Genomic DNA, 22,250 nt, shown 5'->3' on the forward strand with positions numbered 1-22,250 from the left:
GCCAACTTTTTAACTCATATTTTGCTGATTCTAGAAAGATAATTTTCTGAGAGAAACTGGATGAGCAATTATTTATTCGGCATTAGGTTTCTTTCTTTTTTCCTTTCTTTTTCTTACCCTAAAATCATGAGAATAACATTGTCATAAGATTTTTATTACCTTGAGCTAAAATATTTTTAAAGTGCCATAATGTATGAAAACGTAATCGTTTTGACTCATATTTAAAGTACAAAACTTCCATGACACCCACAAACTGTTGAAATAACACAAATGAAGACAAAAGGCAAACTGATCCACTCCCAAGTATCTCTGTGTCAGAGTGGCATACAGCACTGAAATTAAATGTAAAAATGTGATTGTACAATTTTTTTTTATTTTAGTTATTTTATTTTGTATTTGTATGGTGTGGAGCTTAGTAATAAAGATGTGCCAGATATCCAAAAATAGAAACTGGCTGTTTTTAATTTTAATAAAAAGATCAAGTTTATGCTTAGGTGAGTGGGTTTGCATGGCACGGCACTCAACAGTGCTTAAACAAACTGAAAGTTATATAGAACAGTGTAGCTCTGGTCACTGTATCCTTGGTAGCTGAATGGTTAGAGTGATGACTTTTGGCGCAGTAGGTACACAGTTCAAATACTTCAGCTTTTTGACATGCGATAGGGAAATTTTTTAAATGTTTATATTTTTTTCATGTATACATTGCAATTTGTTAACTGGGTTAGTCCAGCTTAACTTGAAGCCCATATGTACCGGAGACCCCAGTATAAAAGCACCAGTTACACACGTGTCCAATAAATTAAAGTTACACTATCAGATAATGTAGTGAAATGTATATGTTTAGAGGATATAAAGTAAAATAGATACACATAATAATGAATTATCATTAATGAACAAATACATTCATTACATTTTTTAAACTGTAGTTTGCCCTTAGCTAAGCACTGCTAAGCCAAGTTAAGCAATGCTCAAACAGGTCCTGTTTTAACAGTACTTAGCAAGGCGCAGCTTCCCTTAGCTGGTTTGGGCACTGCTTAGCAATCCCAGTCTAAGGAGTCCTCAGTGCAGCTAAGTGGGTTTGCACACAGATAAGCATTGCTAAGCATTTGCCACTTTAAGCACTGCTCAACTAAGCTTAGTGGGTTTGCATACTGCTAAGCTTTGCTTAACATTTTTTAAAAATGGTCCACTGGTGATAAAGGGTGGGAAAATAGCCTCATTTAAGCTGCACAGACAGGAATACAGCCAAAACCTTTTGGAGTTTTATCACTGCAGGAGCTATGGCTGGAGTCAGAGTGGGAGGGCACTTTAGGGTGCAGGTCTGGGGCATGTTGGAGTCCAGGGACATGGTTGGGCTCCTTGTCAAAGACCATGGTGACAGATTGCTGCAGGCCCAGTACCAGGGCTCTGAATACAAATCCAAGGCCTGGGACCATCTGGCATGTTACCTCACTAATGCTACTGAATTTCTCCACACTGGTGAGCAGGTGTGTCATCATTATGATGACCTGAAGCAGAGGAAGTGGGTGCTGTTGGCCCAGTGGATCCAAGATGCTCAGGACCAGAATACCCATGAAGTTTGTAAGTATAGGAACCATTGCTTTACCAAATTCTAGCATGAATATCTGATAGACAGGTGCACATAATGGTGTGTTTCCCTTCCCACAGCTGCAGAGGAGAGGACTCATAACCTGGAGGCTCACACAGATTGCCTAGAGAGGCTGTAACGAGGTTGTGGTGAGTATAGATATATCTTGTAATATATAGTTATATAAATAAGAAAGAGTACAGTAGTAACTGCCAGTAGGTATATTCTGTTCTGAGTTTACTGCAATAACATTATTAATGTGCTGGAATGACATGTGTACGGTATTAATACTAATGATCTTTTAATAAAGTAGACTAGCATTCTAAACGTGAAGGGAATAAATTACATTCATTCATGATCTACAGTAAATACAGTACAACTGCAGTCAGAATTGTGAAGGAAAGAATGTTAGTATTGCAAAAGTTCTGTAATAACAGCACACCTTCAATGCATGCATTATTTAAACTGGAGAACATTAAGGTTTGTCAAATGTATACCAATGACTGTATCATGTCACGCTCAATAAAGCTTTGTTCTGCCAATTGTTGTGTGTATTCTGGTCTGTTGTTGAAGAAATCCAATTTTACAGGTGTTGCAGAGTAAATATGGGTATAACACCCAGAAGTGACTGAAGTTTGGCTGCAAAAGAACTGTTATGCTAAAGTGTGGATGTGGAGCTGTACTACAAGATAGAATGCAAATTGATATGTAGTCTGCACTAATGTGTGAACCTTTAATAGTAATGCGCAAGGTATTATAGTGTTTTTCCCTCAGGACTGTCTGGTGTTAACATCTGCATTTCAGCTATATGCATTCCTGAACATAGGTATGCTGATGCAAGCAAGTATGATACAGTAGTAGCTGTAGACTGCAAATATGCCATCTGCAAATGTATATGGGTCAGGTAGGTATGCCAGCACCCTGATATGATCTGTACAGATCAAACATATTCCCATCCACTGGGGGTTAATTGTGTACACCTGTATTCCAAGTATTAAAACACACTTAACCTACTATCTCTGTCATGCATGAATCTCATACATGTACGTTCAGCTGTCACTGTAGTCTCCTGTGACACTATACCAATATTACCAGGTCAGACTTTGTCAGCAGGTGAGCTGTAGGCACGTCATCATTCAATCAACACACAGCAGTAGCTTAGTAGCTCAGTGAGATAAGCAATACATATGTTGCTATTTTTTCCAGACACAGACCAGGGTTTGAATCCAGGGACCGGTAGTAAGATTTATTTATACTAGCAGACAAGTAGTACTGACTATGTATAGAAATAGTCACGTACTGTTAACAGATATTCACTACACAGGACTTACAGATAAAGAAATGTCTATAGTAGCTGTATGAAGGGTATACTAATGTCTGTGTCCAGCTGTACTAGTGTGTAAACAGCATTGTGCATCCAGGTGATAAGGCTCCATTAAATAAAATGTCATGAAGTACAGTACAATTCCAACTGAATAAGACAACCGAAATGTTCTACTGTTGGTACGTCTGTATGCCTGGTGTGTCTGTGAATGTGTGCTGATAGTCTAACCCCATGCCTACGAATGCAGGATAGGTATAAACACCCTGCACTGTGCATGATACATGTCTCTCAAGTGTCATGCTGTCATGGCTAGTGATCACAATAATCTTGGACACAGATATAAATCCACTTGAAGAATGCCAGTAGCACACTCACACAACATCAGTGCAAGGTGCAACTTGTTAGTCATATATGTTCCCCTGACATATAATAGTCCCCTGTAGTTATGCACCTATAGTTCTTACAGTTTGTCTCATGCCAGCCCATGTGGACAGCTTGAGAGGTATTTACGTGCTACTGAAGCTATAGGGCACATGTACATGTAAAGTAATGGTAGACCTATAGAGTATTCAGCAGTACTGTTGTAAAAAGTATAGCCTATACGGTTATGGTTGGTAATGGAATGTCTATCTCTCCCCCACCCTTTATCTGCATCACAAATATTTATGCTTATTCTATGGGTATGATTTAATTTCCAGATAAGTTGTTCTCAAAAACAAATGTTCGGCCTAGTATTGTATTATTAGTTATAAATTACAATGGTTGCATACTAACATACCTTGTTGAAATTCCACTGTTGTTGGCCTTTCGCTGTAACTGTTACTGGCATGCTGTTACAATACTGACTATTATTCCAATTATGCCTGTGTTCTGTATGCTATGCAATTTTATTTTATGGGTTTATTGAAACACCCATGCATGCCATTGCAACTAATGTTTTAAATGTTCTGTTTATGACTAACCTATACATGTTGCCAAACCTCAACACCATAGCATGATTGAGGAGGCCGGTTCTGGCAGATCTGCTTATCCCACCTCATCTGGCAGTGGCACTGGGTCTCAGCACATCTGGGACCCAACCTGAACCTGCTTTTTCTGCTGGTCTTGCACCAGCCTCAGGTGGAACCACCTCAGGGGACTGGGCCCGTCCCACCCCTGGGTGCGGGCATGGAGAGGAGGTTGTCACCCGGTTTCAGGTATGGTGTGCAGGGTCATCCAACATGACTTGGATGATAGATTGCACCAGATCAAGGGCAGACTGGTGCACCTTAAAGGGCAGGCTGGCCCTGGCTCCCAGTCCCCAGCACAGCCACCTTCAGGGCCATGAAGGGGCAGTGGTGACTGCCCATGGGTGGGGATCTTGATCCCACTGTTGCCATGTGGAGGGCACTTGGTCCTCCGATTCCCAACCATCCTCCCTGTTCAAGGTTTTTACCTCCCAATGTGTCATACATCATCTCTGTCCACTGCCATGTCTATTTTGTCTGTCACAAAAGCAACCTCTCATACCCAAATTACCTCCCCAAAAGTACCTACAACCCTTCCCCAACATCCCACTCTCACCTTAAAAAAAGGGCATCTGTCCCAAAAAAAAAAAGTTCATCCCATACATAGCTCTCCATTTTGCACCCATGTACAATGCCATGAGTCAATCATCCCATTGATTAATCAATAAAGTTATGATGCCCACACCCCTTCCTGTGGAGTGTGAGGCTCAAAATTCCAAATTGTCCACATCATGCACAGCTGTTGTTGTCCAAGAAATGGAGAACTATGGTCTTTTCCTACACCCATCCTGCACATCCCTAGCTGCCTTTCATATTATTTTTCCCCTTGCTTGCCCCCATTTCACCACTTTCCTGTCACCCCGTTTTTCTTTTATTTTTTTAAAAATAGTGCAAGTTTAAGTGTTGCATAGCATTGCGGTGCATCACACAAACCCATGCAAACCCACTTATAACTACTTTAATCACCTTATCTGATTCAGACACTTTTCTGCACATCAATAAACTAACCAACAGTGCCAAATCTCAAACCTAGGACCCTCCAAACTACAGTCAGAGAAACACACCACTAGGCCACCTCAGCTCTGGGAATTGCTGCTGCTTTTGTAAATATATCATGCAGTACAGTGATGTAACATTAGGGAAAAAAAGACACATCTGCCAAGGATGGGACCCAGGCCCCTCTGAATTATAGCTCAGTACAATGTACCACTAGGCCAATGCAGCTCTGGAGAGTTGCTGGTGTTTTTGTAAATATATCATGCAGTACAGTGATGTAACATTAGGGAAAAATACAACCTTGCTAGATATTGAAACCAGGACCCTCAGAACTACAGTTCAGTGCAATACAGCACTAGGCCAACTCAGCTAAAAGAATTGCTGGTGTTTTTACAAAGATATTCTGATTACCACTGACACTACTTTTACATATAATGTGAAAAATGATAGTGTACTTGGGCCTGTGATGCAGACATTAAACCAGTACACAGCCAAAGACATGTTGATGGATTTATGAGAGGCCTACAATATCAGGTACAGCTGACAACTGCAGATACTGTTGCAGAATATCCACAGTTGTGTCACCTACCTATAGCATGGTTGTCATCAAACCTATTCTGTGTGCTCAAGTACTGGCAAGACAAGTGCTGATTGATTTTACAAAAGCATGACAGACAGGTCAGTTTCACATGTCACAGCCCTCCAAACACACATGTTCATGCCAATCCTGTGTAACACACTGTCTGCATGCACATATATCTTGCAACTACACCTCCCATAATAATGACTCAGCATTTCTATCTTTTACATTCCTAGCATGTCTGACATCTGGACACCCACAGTTCAGGCCCACATTTCAGTCTGTTGCATGACAATTACCTGCTTTTCAATTGTTTGTGTCTTTTGGCTTTTTCCTGGTTAGGGGTCACCACAGCAGAACTCCGGTCCGCTAATGACTGGTAGAAGATTTTTACATGTCGAGTTACCAGCTCTGATGCACAACCTTCAATGAAGGTATGCCCCTTCACACATGTCTCCACACAGAAGACGCTTTAGCTGAGAATCGAATGGATAACGTCTTACTGTGAGTCGACAACGCTACTGCAGCCCCACCACTGCAGTAATTGCCTGCTTTTCAATAAAACCTAGAAATAACTGAGCCCTGCAATGTCCATTAGAACTGGTTGCTACTGCAGCCACTGCCACCCACAGTAGCATGTCAAAGGCCTGGAGGGTGGGACACATGTCACAAATATGAATACATGTCCTAAATGACTCCTACCACTCTCTTGATGGTACTACTACTTAACATATGTACCAGAGGCAGATGCCTCACCTGGACTGTTATAAGTACCCTCACCCTGGCCATGCTGTGACACAAGAGTTGACACTGCAACTTCATTGACATATACAGCTTGCTGTCCCCCAATCTCTTCACAATGTCCAGTATGACTTCTGTCCAGAATGTAGCTGCTGTGGCCTGCTACACATGCAACAGTGTGTTCAGCTACCTGCTACAGACCTGCCACATCTCCCAAACACCTAGAGCAGGGCATCTACACAACAACCATACATAAAGGATTGGGGGAATGTTCAAGTGACAGGGACATGTGTCACAGTCTACCCTACAAACATACACAGCTGATAGACTAGCATCAACTGCAGCAACACGCACATTCAGATAAAAATAATGTATGACACTCACATCTGCCTGTTTCCTTAATGAACCCGTCACACATTGTTAAACAGTAACCTGCCACACAATCAGAAAGTCTGTTAACAATGTCCAAACATAGCATCCAAAACCGTGAACATACCACATCAATCCAAACAGTGGACAGTAGTTCTACTTACTCTCTGTGATGCTGTAGCTCCCACACCTCGATAATGTCCTCCTCACAGACCAGGAAAAGGGCCAAGGCTTAGATGAAGGTCTTATTTATAGCACTGTGTTCCCATCCCATGCACTAGATGGGTATTCTGGGAGATGGTGACTGCAAACGGGTCTGCATGATGGTTGCTTTGACACAGAGGATAAGACTGTAGGGATGCTGCAGGAGTAACCTGTGTTGTGTAATATCCACTGCAACACACCTTCACCTCATGTGGGGGTAGTCCATAGCTGCACCAAGGTAATTCCACTGGTGATGGCTCTCTGGTCATTGGTATGCTTGCATGGGTACATTGTCCAGTGTATGTTTGGGTCATTCAAGTGACCCAGGATCAGGGTACAGACCCACATCACAATGCAGTTGTGGATGGTCCATGAGGACAGGATGGGCTTCCTTGTCAAATGTGGTGGCTGGAAAATAGATATGATTTGAATAGGTGTGTTGCCAATGGTGAACTGCCCCTGCAGTGTTTGCTGTGTGCATCCAACTGCATGTACAGCATGGAGGTATGTATGTGTCTCATATATATTGAAATCACATGTCCCATGCCATTTCCACCCACACTTTGGAGTATGACAGTATGACAGGATGGTTGACCAGATAAGGCTGGGGTGCTCTCTGCACCTTTGAACCATGTGTGTCTGACTGCATTGATGTCAGCATTTTACAGGGTTAGGAATGCTTGCATTGAAGGCAGAGTCATGTGTAGATACCTAGGGTGTAGCAGCATGGCCTTCAATGTGTGCTGTGCTGACAGCTGGATGTTGGCACTGATAACCTTACCACTTTCCCTAACAACAATGAGTTGCACTGTGGGCAGACCTCATAGCAGCAGTGAATGATGTGGGCCACCAGGACAGGAGCTATGAACAGGTCCAACACTGTGATGCAGATATAATACATTATGCATGACAAAGGGCCATAGCTGTGGCCAGGGCCATGCTGGGACTGGGGGATAGCCTACTACACAACTCCCACTCTTAGCCACAGAGGATTTCCTGGCAAACCTGGGTGCAGCCACCATTTCACAGGAAACTATCAGGACATATGTCATGGAGGTGGGTGGCACAGATTCTACAGCTGAGGAGAGTCCAGGTAAGCCACCAGTGGTCATCACGTTAATACTGTAGCATTCATAGTGACAGCCTCTGCACACCTGTACACATGTCAGGTCAATCTGTATTTGTGGGTGGGGGTTTGTAATGCATACATGTGCACACATTATGTGAATGTCAGCAATTTGGGTAGTATCACAGTTTGTACGGTACATGTTGATAAATGTGCATATTATCCTGTACCAATGCCATATGTGTGTCTGCTGAAAATACCACTCTTCCACAAATCCATAGGTACTGCTGGTCTGGCTGAGGATCATCATCTTCTAGCCATTGAATGTGGAGCTCTCTTGTTATGGCTCATCTATACCCTAGGCATGTTAAGGGCTGCCGGTTTGCCATGGACACTACTGTTAAGCTTAGCTATATTGCAATATGTGCATGTTCATTTGTGGTGTGGTTCACTACAGTGAATCACATCAATAATCACAGTAGCATATTTCTAGGAGCTGCAACATATTAGAATGTATTTTTGTAAAGGTGTAGCTAGTCTGCTAGACAGGGGTGCATTACCACTGTGTAAATGTGTGCATTGTGTTTTAGGAGAAGGTCCAGCACATACTCTGACTTGTCACATATCTTGCAGATGTATAGTACTAGCAGTATTTAATGGATGTAGCTGCACTGCATGTTGTCGAGGGCCTGTCCAGAGTGTGTCTGTTGTGGTCTGATTGTGTGTTGTGCATGGCATCAGTCAGAAGGTGTGATCTTTATCATTCCTTCGTGGCACCTCACCTGCATGTGTGTGTGTGTGTGTGTGTGTGTGTGTGTGTGTACGTGTGGGGATCAGCAGACTCTATAGTGCAAGAATTAATGTACTCATGTTGTCTTCCCCTCACAGGTGACTATGGGGGTCAGAGTGTGTCCCCCTCACAACCTTATGTCAGTGTCTCATCGGACTCTGATGATGATGGTGGCCATAGTGAGGCACAAGTGGGGTTGTTGGGTGCTGAATCTGTACCATTGCTTGACATCCCATGTCCCATTTCCAATGTCCCTGCACACAGTCTGTATGCCCACACATACTCAGTCTCCAGCAGCCACAGATATTGGGCAGTCAGAGGGGGTGGCATTAAACAGGTGAGTGTGGCAACTATGGCATCTGTGACTGCAGACACTAGCCATAGCCAGAGAGCTTGCAAGGCCCCACATAGGCAGATTGACAGGGGTACGCAAAGGAGGACTGCTACTCATCTAGCACCTGTCAGAGGTGTCACAGCACGTGTCACCCAATGCATGTTTTGGTCCATTATGGAGGCACAGGCACCTTGTGAACAGTACACCAGACGGATGCTCAGGGTCATGAATGCCACACTGCTTGGCATGCATGACTCCCTTCACAGCATTGGCGATACCTTACGTAATTTTGCTGATGTAGTGGATAGATGGTGGAGTGAGATATCGTCAGTCCTTAACCATGCAATGTCTGTCCTAAAACATGTGGTAGGAGTAAGGCATTGGACATGTGGACATAGGTCAGCGGCATCAGCTGAAAGTCCATGTGGCCATGCACAGTCACACTCCCATAGTGACAGTACCACAAGTGCTACCAAAGGGAGGGTGCTGTCCACACCACAATGTTGCAGGCTATGGGCACGTGGTCCTGGGTGTTCCTGTGAGGGACACAGACCCAGCAGACACCAGTCACCATCAGCATGTAGTACTGCATCTGGCCCTGGGCATGGTGGTGCCAGTACCATTCCTGGCAGAACCTGTTCCTGTGTTCTTTGCCAGAGATGGTGAACTGTACATCCTGCCATGTATGGTCCACTGCTGTCCAACATACCCTCATGTAGGGATAGCACATAGCTTGACTGTGTGCATGCACACACTCACAAATCACTGTCACAAGCAGGTCCCTAACAGATGCACACACCTCCTCTCCCTGGCTCAGCTGACCAGCACCCTTACACACTCACACACACACACACACACACACACACACACACACACACACACACACACACACACACACACACACACACACACATAATGTCAACTGTATGACACAGCTTAGGCCTTTGTCAACCCAACTCCACACTCTGTCCATGTGATGACACCTCTTCTGCCTCATCCCTGTTATCCATACCATCATTGCAGGGGCATGTTAATATATGTCTGATGCACATGGTGACTATAGTACAGTTAATGGCAGTTTGTAGTGCAGTACTGTTATGTCCTGTAAGGTACTGTCTGATGGCAATTGTCATATGTACACATCAAAGTGTATGTACCTTTGTGCCATTATACTTTATTGCTGTTAGTACTGCTGACTGACTGTTGTCTGACAGACCTTATTCTGTTCCAGGTGTCTATGTGTCTAAGTAATGATAACCGGCTACTATTACAGAACCTCAGGATGGCATAGTGGCAATGCAGAAACCTTTTCCTTGCCAAGGTATGGCTGTATATGTGCATGTTTACTTAGGTGCATATGCGTGAAAAAGTGTGTGAGGGACACTGGAGGCAGGAAGCATACTCTTGCATGCATACCCCTTGACACAGCATGCTACTCTTGATACATGTCACCTGGGAGTTCTGTAGGATTGCAGGTTCATAGGTCCATAGAATGTTAATAGAGTACTGGCCATGGGTCTCTTACAAGCCTAGCCATTGCTTTATCACCAACAGAATCATTGATCAGCACCTGTTGCCCTTGGAATTGATGGGCACAGGTTGGACCCCCGGGGCAGAGTTTTGTTTTCCCATCCAGTCATCATGGATGCACTTGATGAGGCTCTGCATCATACTCTGTTTGACTTGTATGGGAAGTGCATTCCTGAAACAGGCAGCCTCTGGGTGACAAACCTGTCTCTCCTGCAGGTTTATTTGCTGTTGCATATCTGATTCAGGCCTGTTGTGCTGGTAATCTGCACAGAGTTAGACTCACATACATGGGGCAGCTTTTGAAGGGCTCAGCACAACATTGCCATCTAGGCATGCCACTGCCCTCCTGTGGACAACATGTCCAGTACCAAATGTGCTACTACTGATTCAAAGTTGTGTGCATGGAAAAGGTGTTGAAGGCCATGGATAACCTTTGTGGGTGGTAACATAGACTTTCCAGTTGGTGTAGATGTTCGCTTAGGTACATACAGACCGGCCATGATATTAATGTATTGTTGTACTGACTGAGGACTATACAGAGGTAATGTCCATCTTTTGTCTGGATGCAGTCCCTTTACCTATGTGTTGAACCACGTCCAAGCCTTTTCTTACCACTGCCTCTACTCGATGGCTGAATGCAACAGTGTTATCAACCTGAGTAACCAGGTCTGTCAACACAATTTGTTTGTTTATGGGGTTGCTGTTGTTGCTGCTGTGGGAAATAGTGGGTCCATGTCCTCACCATATGGTATGATAGTACTGCTTTCTGCATTCAGCTTGAGGCCAGGACCTTGGTACAATTCCATGCCCACTGTATGATCCCTATTACAGTGTGTTAACATCAGTTTGAGTCAATGACAGACAACACACTACTTACAGTTGCCACAGCCTTAGGGGGTACCTACATATGTGGGTAGTGGTAGTTAGTATTCATGCCTAGATACATATGGTCATTGGGGGTGGTGACTACTTACAGGGCCTATACCTATCTACATATTGCACACACATAGGCAACACAAAGTAGGGTTGCTACCTTATCAAATGTGGAGTTTGGGACATGTCTTGCAGTATTGTGACAGTTGGCAGGACATATAGGTTCATAGGTTCATAGGTTCATACTAGGCTGTCTGCCCTAGGGCATTTACAAGCCTAGCCAGAGTGTGTTTGGCTTTCGCCACCCATTTTAAATGAATTTTGCTATGCCCTTTTTCGAGGTTAGTATACTGTGCCTCTGTCTAACAGTGACACAGAAGTGATACCCGGAGTAAATCTATGATCTCACATCCACTCATCAAGATTCATCTTGAAGAGAGTCAATGAGGGACTCTGCCTAACCTAGACTGGGATTTTATTCCAGAGTGAAGGGAGCCTCTGGGTTATGAATCTGTCCCTCCAGCATGTCCTATTTATTTCAGTGCTGAGGTTCAAGTCTCTCAAGTGCGTAGCTCGATGGGATTTGGATTTTCTGAGGTGCAGCATGTCCATTAATTCCGGGTTGGACATGGCTTTATACATCAGGCACAGAGTGCCTCTGAGCAGGCGGTATGCCACTGAGAAGAGCTGGAGTTTCTTTAACCAGGCAGCATATGGCATCTGTTTGAGCCCTTTGATCCTCTTGGTGAGGTAGTTTTGGGGTCTTTCCAGTTGCTGCAGGTGAACTGACAGTTAAGGTACATCCCAAAAGGGGCATTGTACTCAATTATGGGCCTGATGAGGGATGAGTAAAGAGGCACGATGACCTCCCCTGATCTAGATGTGAATCCCTTCATGATTAGGTGGGCTATATAAAATGTTTTTCTAACCACTTTGGCCACGTGGTTGCCAAATGAGAGATTGCTATCAACTTGGGTCCCCAGGTCCCTAATTACTTCTTCCGTACTTAATGGATTACCATCTATGTGGTAATTTGTGGGCACTTTGTTTTTGCCAAAGGGGATGACTATACATTTTTTGGCGTTTAGCTTGAAGCCATGGCTCTGGCACCAGTTGTCTGTTTCTATGAGGCCCTTTTGTAGGATGCTTGTGTTGGCTGGAGAGTCGATTATGGCGCCCAGTTTGCAGTCATCTGTGAACTTGGTCAGCCACAGTCCTTCTGTGTTGGCCTGTACCTCTGAGAAATATATCATACCCATGGCCAGTGCAACAGACAGGACTTCCCTTCTTCAGCTTCTATGTGTCACATTACCATAGGTTGTGCTATTTCTCTTAACATTAAGGTGCTTCTGAAGTGAAATAACTGCTTTATATAAGTAGTACACAACTCTAGGAAATGTTTGTTGCCCTACACTCTGGGGACCTCTGTACTGATTGTGTCATTGTCCACGTTCACACCTGGCGAAACATGGACTGTAACCTACAGGGTAGGATAGATGGTGGCCATACCTCCCACCTCTACATATTTCTACAGAATATCCTGATGTTTGCCACATATTTTTTTTCCTCTTGTCATAACATTGTGGTTTTCTGACAAAGTGGTGTGTAATCATTAAAGACTGATGTTACACAATAATCACAAATATTTTCCTGTCAGACTTCATATCCTTCATAAAATGCATGTGAATGCACAACCTGTTATGCTATTTACTTTGTATGTTTGTCAGAGCAATATTTCAAGAATGACCATAATATTTGGGCTTTGTCCCACTTTTGTGTATGGCTTTATCCAGATGTCTTTCTCTAAGAGGTCGAGAGGTATGTTTGTGGCCCTAATACAGTCACACTGCTGCAAGGTGATGAACATACACAAATACACACACACACACACGCACACACACGCACACACACACACACACACACACACACACACACACACACACACACACACACATACACACACACTCTCATTAACTGCCCTTGTTGATAGTAGAACCCCTACCTGCCTAATTTTGCATACGATACCACTATATGCATAGCACATGAACCACGGAGCTTATACAGGTTTGCAGTGTCTGCCACTACTATTCAGGTGAATGACATCTGCAGGTGCTGTAAGGATTGCCACTGGTGGGTAAACAGGCCCCCTTAAAATGGTGTAACCGTGTCACACACACTGCTGCAGGGGGACATGCATTCCAACACAATGTATAGAGAGTTTCCAGTTTTGGAATTAGAACACCTATCTATCTAGTTATATATACTATAGTCCACCATACGTATTGCATGCACCACAGTGCTATTGTGTTTGAAAATGTGTAACTCTGCATCTAAGGTGGATGACATCTGTAAGCCCTGAATAGATTGGTGTTGGTGGAGTTAACAGGGTGACACAGTTACACAAAATGGTATAACCATTGCACACACACACACACACACACACACACACACACACACACACACACACACACACACACACACACACACACACACACACACACAAGACAGCCACGCTGCTACAGGGGATATGCATACACAGACACATACAATCACACAGTTGGCAGTATTGAGATTAGAACTTCTACCTATCTAATTGCATGTACTATAGTGCTATGTCCTTATTGTGTGTGCAAAAACACAAAACGAGCCAGCACAGAGGTTATGGCAAGCAGAAACCTTCTTTTATTGTGACATGAGAACTCTTTTTGCACTGATGAAGGCCATTGTGTAGGCCGAAACCGGTTTGCAGCTATTTGTTTAAATATACCACAATAAAAGAAGGTTTTTGCTTGCCCTAACCTCTATGCTTGGTTTGCTTTGTTTTTTACTACTTTGGTTTGATCTGCCGTGCGTGAATTTTTGGTTTGCTCCTTATTGTGTGTGCCACAGAGCTTATATACCTGGGGCATACTTCTCATCCTCTTAGAATGACAAATGTGGACAAAGCCTTCAATACTGGTGGGATATAGGCCCAAACATAGGGACACTTTTTACATATTGCTCTTGCAAACGGAGATAAATGATACAGTCAACTGTCTTCAACTGTCAAGTAAGTTTTTTCTGTTTTTTATTTTATTTTTTACGTTTTTGAATGTTTGCAAGTTCGAACATATGGCTTTGACCATATGACGTTCAAACTTGTAAATGTTCAACAACATAATAGTTATCCATCTCTGCCTCTCTATAACTGATATATTTGTATATGTTACCTATATATCTATATGTATGTCACACTAAGCCGATGCAGATAAACTTATATGTACCACATATGGATAGATAGGGGTAAACGTGTGATGGGGGTGGGAATAGACAGTTAAGGTGTAAGCAGCTGTCTGTATGCAGAAGGGATATATGTACATCCCAGTTGTATAGTCAGATGTGGGTTCAGACATAGGCTTAAATTACCTAGGTGTAGGAGCATGCCCAGTCTGACTATCAATAGTAAGAGTGAGACTCCAGGCCAGATCTGCCTGTACTTCAGTCTAGGATTTTGTGTGCTACAACCGATTAGCTGATGAACCTCTGTAAACAGCTCAGGACCTCACTGATACAGTGGCTGAGGGATCTCCTGGCTATGTGCTATCCTTATTAACTGAGTCATATCTAGGGTGGGTACAGACTGTATTGGACTGAGCAGAGTTTTCCATACTATGTGAGTTACATTTTGCACAGCACTGTGATGTCCTGGTATGTCAATCAGTATAGGTTAATGTGAGGAACTGTTGACAGACATTTGTCTACTCACTGCATACACTGAAAGGCACCTGTGCTACTGCACAAAGTGTTCTAGTCTGCACATTCTACATTTGTCTGGCCAGTGTTTCCTCCTTCCTCTTATATGTTGCCCTTAGTCCTGCTGTGCTCCAGTCACAGGCTTTGTCCACAGTTACTGCTCTTATGTAGTTGGAGTTATGGTGTGAATGGGGTAGAAGTTGTAACATCAAGCACAGGGTTACGAACAACACACCTCTGACTGTACCTGTTTAGCAGGTTGGCCAGTATTGTGCCCCATACATCTGCTGTGGTCCTCAGATGGTTTGTGTTGCACTGTTCTTCTAAGGCTACATGTTGGCCATACCTCTAAAATTATTAAAGCCAGATATCTTGACAGAGCCATATATTGCAGTTTGACACAGGCCCAGACATGTGGATAGCATCTTAATATTGCTCTTCCAAACGTAGACAGTTAGTAGACCGGTTTTGTATTAACTTGCATTTTCTTATGGGTATGAAGTCTGCATCTCAGCTGCCTGTCATTAATGTTTTCATATCAACCTATATTGTTTTGCCAATACTTTGCCAGACCAATGCAATGTTATGACAAAAAGAACAGATATATAAGGCATACGTGTAGACATTCTGAGAAAGTTTGGTATTCATGGGGTATGGACGGTGCCCACTGACTTGGTGTGAGTACTGACACAGTTATGTGGAAGCCTTTGTATCCTGGCACTATACTGACTTGTCACAATCTGCTGTTCTAGTAGGTACCATTTAGGTTACTCAGAGCTCTGTACTGCCCATATCTGTGGCCCCCTAATCTTCCATTGTTCAGCTTTCCTGCAGTAACAAATATTGACTTCTGGACAGCCTGTGAAACTCGTACTGCAGGTGTAGCTGACATGCAAAACTGTTGGCACAATCAGTCTCGAACCATGGACGTTGTGACCCACAATAATGTACTTAGCCCAGTTAGCCACAATAACCAGCAGTCATTGCTGTCTACTTCCTGACACTATTAACCATGCACATACATAGCACATTGACCAATGCATATCGTGGAAATGGAGCATGTTAGCAAGTTGATTGGGACAGCCCTGGGAATGTGTGGTCTGCTGTTATTACCTTACAAACATAAATGTTACTGCAGTTCTATAGGAACACAGCTGTGTGGGGGGTAGGGGACCATACCTCTCAACGGTACAGATTTTTGCATAATGTCCAGATGTTTGCCTCACATTTTTGGTCCATGTCTCATAACATTGTGGTTGTCTGGAAAGTTAATAGCAAATCATTAAAGACTCAAGTTAGAAAATAATGACAGACATTTGAGTTTCAGACTTCTTACCATTCAGATAATTCATGGTACTGCAAAACCTGTTAATCTATCAACTTTCTACATTTGTAAGAGCAGTATTTAACAATTCCCCCTGTTTTAGGGCCTCTGTCCCACATTTCTTTATGGCTTTGTACTAATTTCTTGTTGGAAGAGGTTGAGAGGTATGTATCGAACTCCAACATTGACATCCATGTATCTGTCATATGAACCCGCTGTTTGTAAGTCCCTCACATAGTGCAGTGGATTTTGGTGGCTTGGGGCCTATTGCATATTCTGGAGCAGCCAGTATTTGGCAGAGATTTCCTGTTGCCCCATATAGCTGTTCATTGTCTGCTGCTATCCCGGTAGCCCACTCCATTCCCTTGTATACATACAGCAATACCATACATATGCTACCACAGTCTACTACCCCATTCATTTGTTGTTAAGAAGTGTGACTTACCTTGTGCCTGCAGCAGTTGAGAGGACAGTGCTTCAGGGCTAACTGTGTTGGATGCATGCAGTACACAGCCCAGAACTGCCAGCACACACATTGATGATAATGTCCTTGGCATTGCATATGACCTGGCATTTGATAGAGTGATACCCCTTGCCATTGATGTAGACTCTACACTCTTCACCAGCTGGTGCTTTGATGTGCACATAAGTGCAGTCTATGGCACCCAGTACCTCTGAGTAGTGTGCTACACAGTGGAAGATATGCATATTACTGGTCTTCTCCTCAGGGGTGCTGGGAAACTAAATATTCTCACTGGCATGTATTAATATGACATGCAGGAACTGGTGGAGAACCCTGAATGTGGATGCCTGTGAGATTCCCATGATGTCCCCAGTAGGACTTTGGAAAATGCCCGTAGCTAGTATTCTTAAGGCTACACATATTTTTGTTTCCAGTGGGATGGGTTCCCCTCTGTTGGCTCTGGGTCTGAGATGAGGGCGGCAGAGCTCAATGAGTTCCTGTAGTATGTCCCTGCCCACCCTGTAGTGCTCTAATATCTCCAGCTCATGTAGCCCCTGATAGGTTATGCTGGGCCTAAACACTATTCTCCTCCTCAGCCTGGGCCTATTGTCAGCATCATCATCATCACTGACCTCAGCCTATAGCACATACAGATATAGCAGAGCAGCAGCAGCCTCTATAAGTTTGTCAGTTAAAATTCCCAAGTGTGCACTCCAATGGTGCAGAGTATGTGGGAAAATCAGATTGTAGGGTGTCTGCATACTTTATAGTGGTGTGCTGCAGAGGCAGCCTGTGTGATTGGCTGACTATGATACAGTCCACCTGCCAGCTATATTATTGAGGGGTCTGAATGGGCCAGTGTCAATGGAACAGGGCTTATCAGTCATTTATACTTGATTGGCTTTCCAAGGCTATTTCCTTTAATTTTTTCCCCCAGTTTATTCTACTGCTAAGTCCAGAAGCAGTTTGCGCAAACCTGTAGAGCTAGTGTAACCATTGCTCAGCAGTTTAGACCTTCCTCTGTACATGGGCATGCTTAGCTTTTCTTAAGTTGCTAAAATATAGGCAGCAGGGCTAAGTATAGCTTAGCAATCCAGACACCCCCCCCCTTTGCTGTGCTTAGCTGAGCACAACCAGACGCCGTTAAGCTCCAATCCACTTACCTATGCTGTGCCCCCCTTTGATGGTACCTACCTGTTTTGTCTACAACAACACAGTTCTAGCCCTACCACAGTTAGTACCTATGGACATGGTGGTCTTTTTGCTATTCAGTAACCCTGGCTCATTCACATACACCTGATTGTTTATACCCTGGATACAGCGCTACACCAGGTCCTATCTCCTTAGCTACTACTATAACCTGCCATTGTATGACTGTGCATGCTGGCCACTATAAACTTTGCATACCTTTATATTTCATATTTTACTCATTTTATTTATTTATTTTTTAAATAGCATGTTTGCTCGACACTGCATGACACTTAAACATGGCATATGTATTAAAAAAATATTGATTTTTCATATATTGCATTACTTTTTCATGTCAATGGCCATAGATTTGGCCATTTGCATGGCTACTGTCACATATACAACCTTTTATTTGGGCTGCTACAGCCCATGTTTAAATTTTACAGTCCAGTACTTGGTTTGTAACCACTTATATTTTTCCTGCAGACACGCAACTACACAGATGCCTTTCTTTTTCCTGAATCAGAAAATCACCTCATTTGCATGTTTTTCTCCAGCAGATGAGGTGATTTGCACTCTGCAGCCACCTCTATGTTCGCACGGTGTCCGCACACCCTTGCTCGCTCCCAGCCCTGTTTCCTGGATTGCTCGGCAGCCATATTTCATGTTTGGGCCACAAGACTATTCCTACATGGAGAATCACTCCATGTAGGGTTTATTGAATTGCCCCCATCTTTTTCTTTTTAATTTTCTGATGTGCAGGCATTTCCTGTGGTTCAACCCTTAGTAAATATCATCTTTTTAAAAGTTTTGTTTACAAATCAAAAATGTAACAAGAAAGGGGCAGCATTTATCCAGGCAAGGGATCCAATGCAATACATCTTCTGTCAGTTTATAGTACACTTATTTTTATTTTATTTTATTTATTTAAATTTGTTGACCAGGAATGTCCGACTGGACGTGGGTCCATTTTCAGCAGAGGCCCGGGGAGAAAAGCTCCACAGTAAAATAAACAGACAGTAGTTACATTGGATTACATAGCGATTAACAATTTAACATAGAAATTACTTACAACATATTTACAGATGAAGACCATAGTACATCAGTAGACAACTAGAATCTTTATCTGTGAAGTACATAACAGGCATTAACAAATGTAACAATGAGAAGTTCCTGCTGTATAATAAGTAGAAGGCTTATGAGCATCTGAGCTTGCTATCATCAAGGTAGTTAGTGGAGGTGAAAGAAAGGTAGTAGTTGGATGGGGTGGATGATATTAGAGTGGGAGTTGCAAGGGCATAGCCAGCATGTTTTTAGGTGTGCTTTTAATAAAGTTTTGAAGTTGGTGCATGATGGTACGGAGGTAATTGTGGGTGGGAGTGAGTTCCATAATTTGGCTATGGCGCAAGAGAATAGTGCTTCACCAGCAGAGTTATTGGCTTTAGTGATCTGCAAGTGATTTTTGTTGCTGGATCTTAGTGGTCTGTTGGTGCGATAGGGTTGGAGTAGATTCTGGAGGGATGGGACATTTAGTGGATGGTTTACTAGTTTGTGGGCGAGTGAGAGTTGATACCACTGAAGGAGGTGAGGGAGTTCAAGCCAGCCCAGTTCAGCAAGTAAGAGACAGTGGTGACTACGGTAGGATTCCCCTGTGGCAAATTTGGCAATTTTGTTGTAGCAGCTCTCTAGCTTGTTTAGATCACATTGCCTTAGGTTGGTATATACTGGAGAGGCATAAAGTAGGGTGGAGATAAGGTGGGAATTTGCTATTGAAATCTTTGCTGCTTTGGTGAGAAATTGTTTATTTCTGTATAATGCTCCTGGTTTTTTGTGGACTTTTTTTATGGTCATGGATATGTGAATGTCAAATTTTAGTTTATTGTCTATTTCCACTCCTAGAAATTTGGTGTGTTCAGTTGGGTATATAGTGGTGTTGTCTTTTGCTGTGATGTTAAAGTGAGAGTTGTTTTGAGTATGTTTGGTGGGTTAGAAGATGAGTAGTTTAGTTTTGTTTGGGTTGAGTATTAATTGGGCATCGGATAACCATGTTTCAAGAGAGGAAAAGGCTTCCTGTGTGACTTTTTGCAGTTTGGGTAGGGACTGGGCTGAGCAGATGATGGTTGAGTCATTTGCGTATTGGATGAGTGTGCCATGTTTGGTGGCAGAGGCTAGATTATTGGTGTAAACAGAGAAAAGTAGGGGTCAAAGGATGGATCCTTGGGGAACCCCTATGGAGACAGGTAGTTGGGGAGATATGTCATTCTGGCATACAACGGATTGTTGGCGGTCAGACAGGTAACTCTGAAACCAGTTGGTGACTGATTGTGAGAAGGATAGGTTATTGAGGACAGAGATAAGTTGTTTGTGTGGGACCATGTCAAATGCTTTAGATAGGTCTAGGAAAGTAGCAGAGGAGAGATAGCCATTGTTTTTATGCTGAAGGATAGTGTTAGTAAAGGAGAGTAAGGCAGTGGTGGTGCTATGGTTTGGATGGAAACCATGCTGAGTACTGGAAAGGAGGTTGTTAGTAAGGAGGTAGTGTGAGACCTGAGAGTGTATGCATCTCTCTAGTATTTTGGAGAGTGGAGCAAGAATAGCTATGGGGCAGTAATTGGTTAGTTCTGCAGAGGGTCTGCCTTTGTGGAGGGGAATTATATGTAAGACTTTCCACAGTGTGGGAACGTAACTTTCTGACAGAGATCGGTTAATCAAGATGGATACTGGGTAGGCCAGAGCATCAGCTGCGATTTGTAGGTATTCACATGGGAGGTTGTCTGCTGCTAATTTGGTGGGTTTAAGTTTAGTTAAGAGTTTTTTTTATGTTGGAGGTAGGTACAGGAGAAAAAGAGAAGGCAGTGGGGAGATTACTAGTTGAAGGTGTGGGTTGGAGGGAAGGGGAGTTGTGTTGTTTAGCTAGTGATAGTATGGTTTGGGTGAAGTGTGTGTTGAATGAGGTAGCAATATTTTCTGAGGAGTGAGGGATGTTAGGAGGAGGGGTACTGACTTTACCTGGGTGGAGGATGGAATTTATGGAGGACCAGAATTGTTTGGGGCTGTGTTGTGAGGAGTCTAGGGCAGACTGGTAGTATTGGAATTTGTCCCGTTTTATTAGCTTTTTGACTCTATTGCGTAGTTCTAGGAATGTTTGTCTAGCTGCGGGGGTTTTGGTTTTGCGCCAGTGCTCCCAGGCTTTATCCCTGTTTTTCATTTCTGACTTAGTGGTTTACTGTAGTCATGGGGAGGGTTGTGCTTTGGTTCTGGAAAATCTTATGGGGGCATGGTAATTAAGGATGTTCAGGAAGGTAGTATTAAAAAATGCAACTGTGTCATCTAGACTGAGGTACTTTAGAGCATGCCAGTTACATTCTTTGAGGGATGAGATGAATGTGAGTGGGTTAAAGTTTATTTTTTTACGTATTTGACGATAGATGACAGGTTTAGCTTGGTACAGGTATTTTTTGAGTAGGAATGTTGGGGAGTGATCACTGAGGCTATCTGATAAGCAGCCTGTTATATATGACTGGGGGTTCTTACTGACTAGTATCCAATCCAGGGTAGTGTGCTTAATGGAGTTTTTATTTATCCTTGTTGGTGACTGGACTAGTTGGGTGAAGCCATGAAGGTGTACATGATGGGTTGGATTGTTGCCAGAACAGGATTGCCAGTCAATATTGAAATCACCTAAGATGATAGTTTCTTGGGGGAGATGGTGGGTAGACCAGCTGAGGAGGTTTTCTAGTGGAGGGATGTTTTGGCCAGGTGGGAAGTAGCATCCAATTATGTTGATGGTTTTGTTTTGGTTAATTTTGAGGTTGGTATATATTATTTCTTCATTGCCTATTTGTGGAGCTGATGATTTTAAGATCTGGATGTTTAGATGCTGTTTAAATATTATAGCTACACCCCTCCTTTTGTTTAGCGGTCTACTCTTAGTATGCCGTAACCTGTAGGGAGTATTTGCTCACTGGTAATGTGAGGTTTTAGCCAGGTTTCTGTCAGGATGACAATATCTGGGGAGTATAAGTCAATGGTGGCATGGAGTTCATGGACTTTGCTGGATATACTTCTAATATTTAGGCTTAGTAGAAGGAAGTCACTTGGCTTTCTATTGGCTGTAATATGGGAGAAGTTGTGGTTTCTA

At 43.1% G+C, this 22,250-nt stretch overlaps 1 protein-coding gene across 1 annotated transcript in view; it reads left to right on the top strand.

Moving 5' to 3' along the window:
- The window catches only part of LOC122790948 (extracellular calcium-sensing receptor-like), a 190,554-nt gene that overhangs the window by 37,194 nt on the left and 131,110 nt on the right, over positions 1 to 22,250 (top strand). The gene's annotated exons all lie outside the window — the stretch shown is intronic.

This window comes from Protopterus annectens, chromosome 16.part0 (assembly GCF_019279795.1).
Source record: "Protopterus annectens isolate FY-2018-M chromosome 16.part0, PAN1.0, whole genome shotgun sequence".
Taxonomy (NCBI): Eukaryota; Metazoa; Chordata; order Ceratodontiformes; family Protopteridae; genus Protopterus; species Protopterus annectens.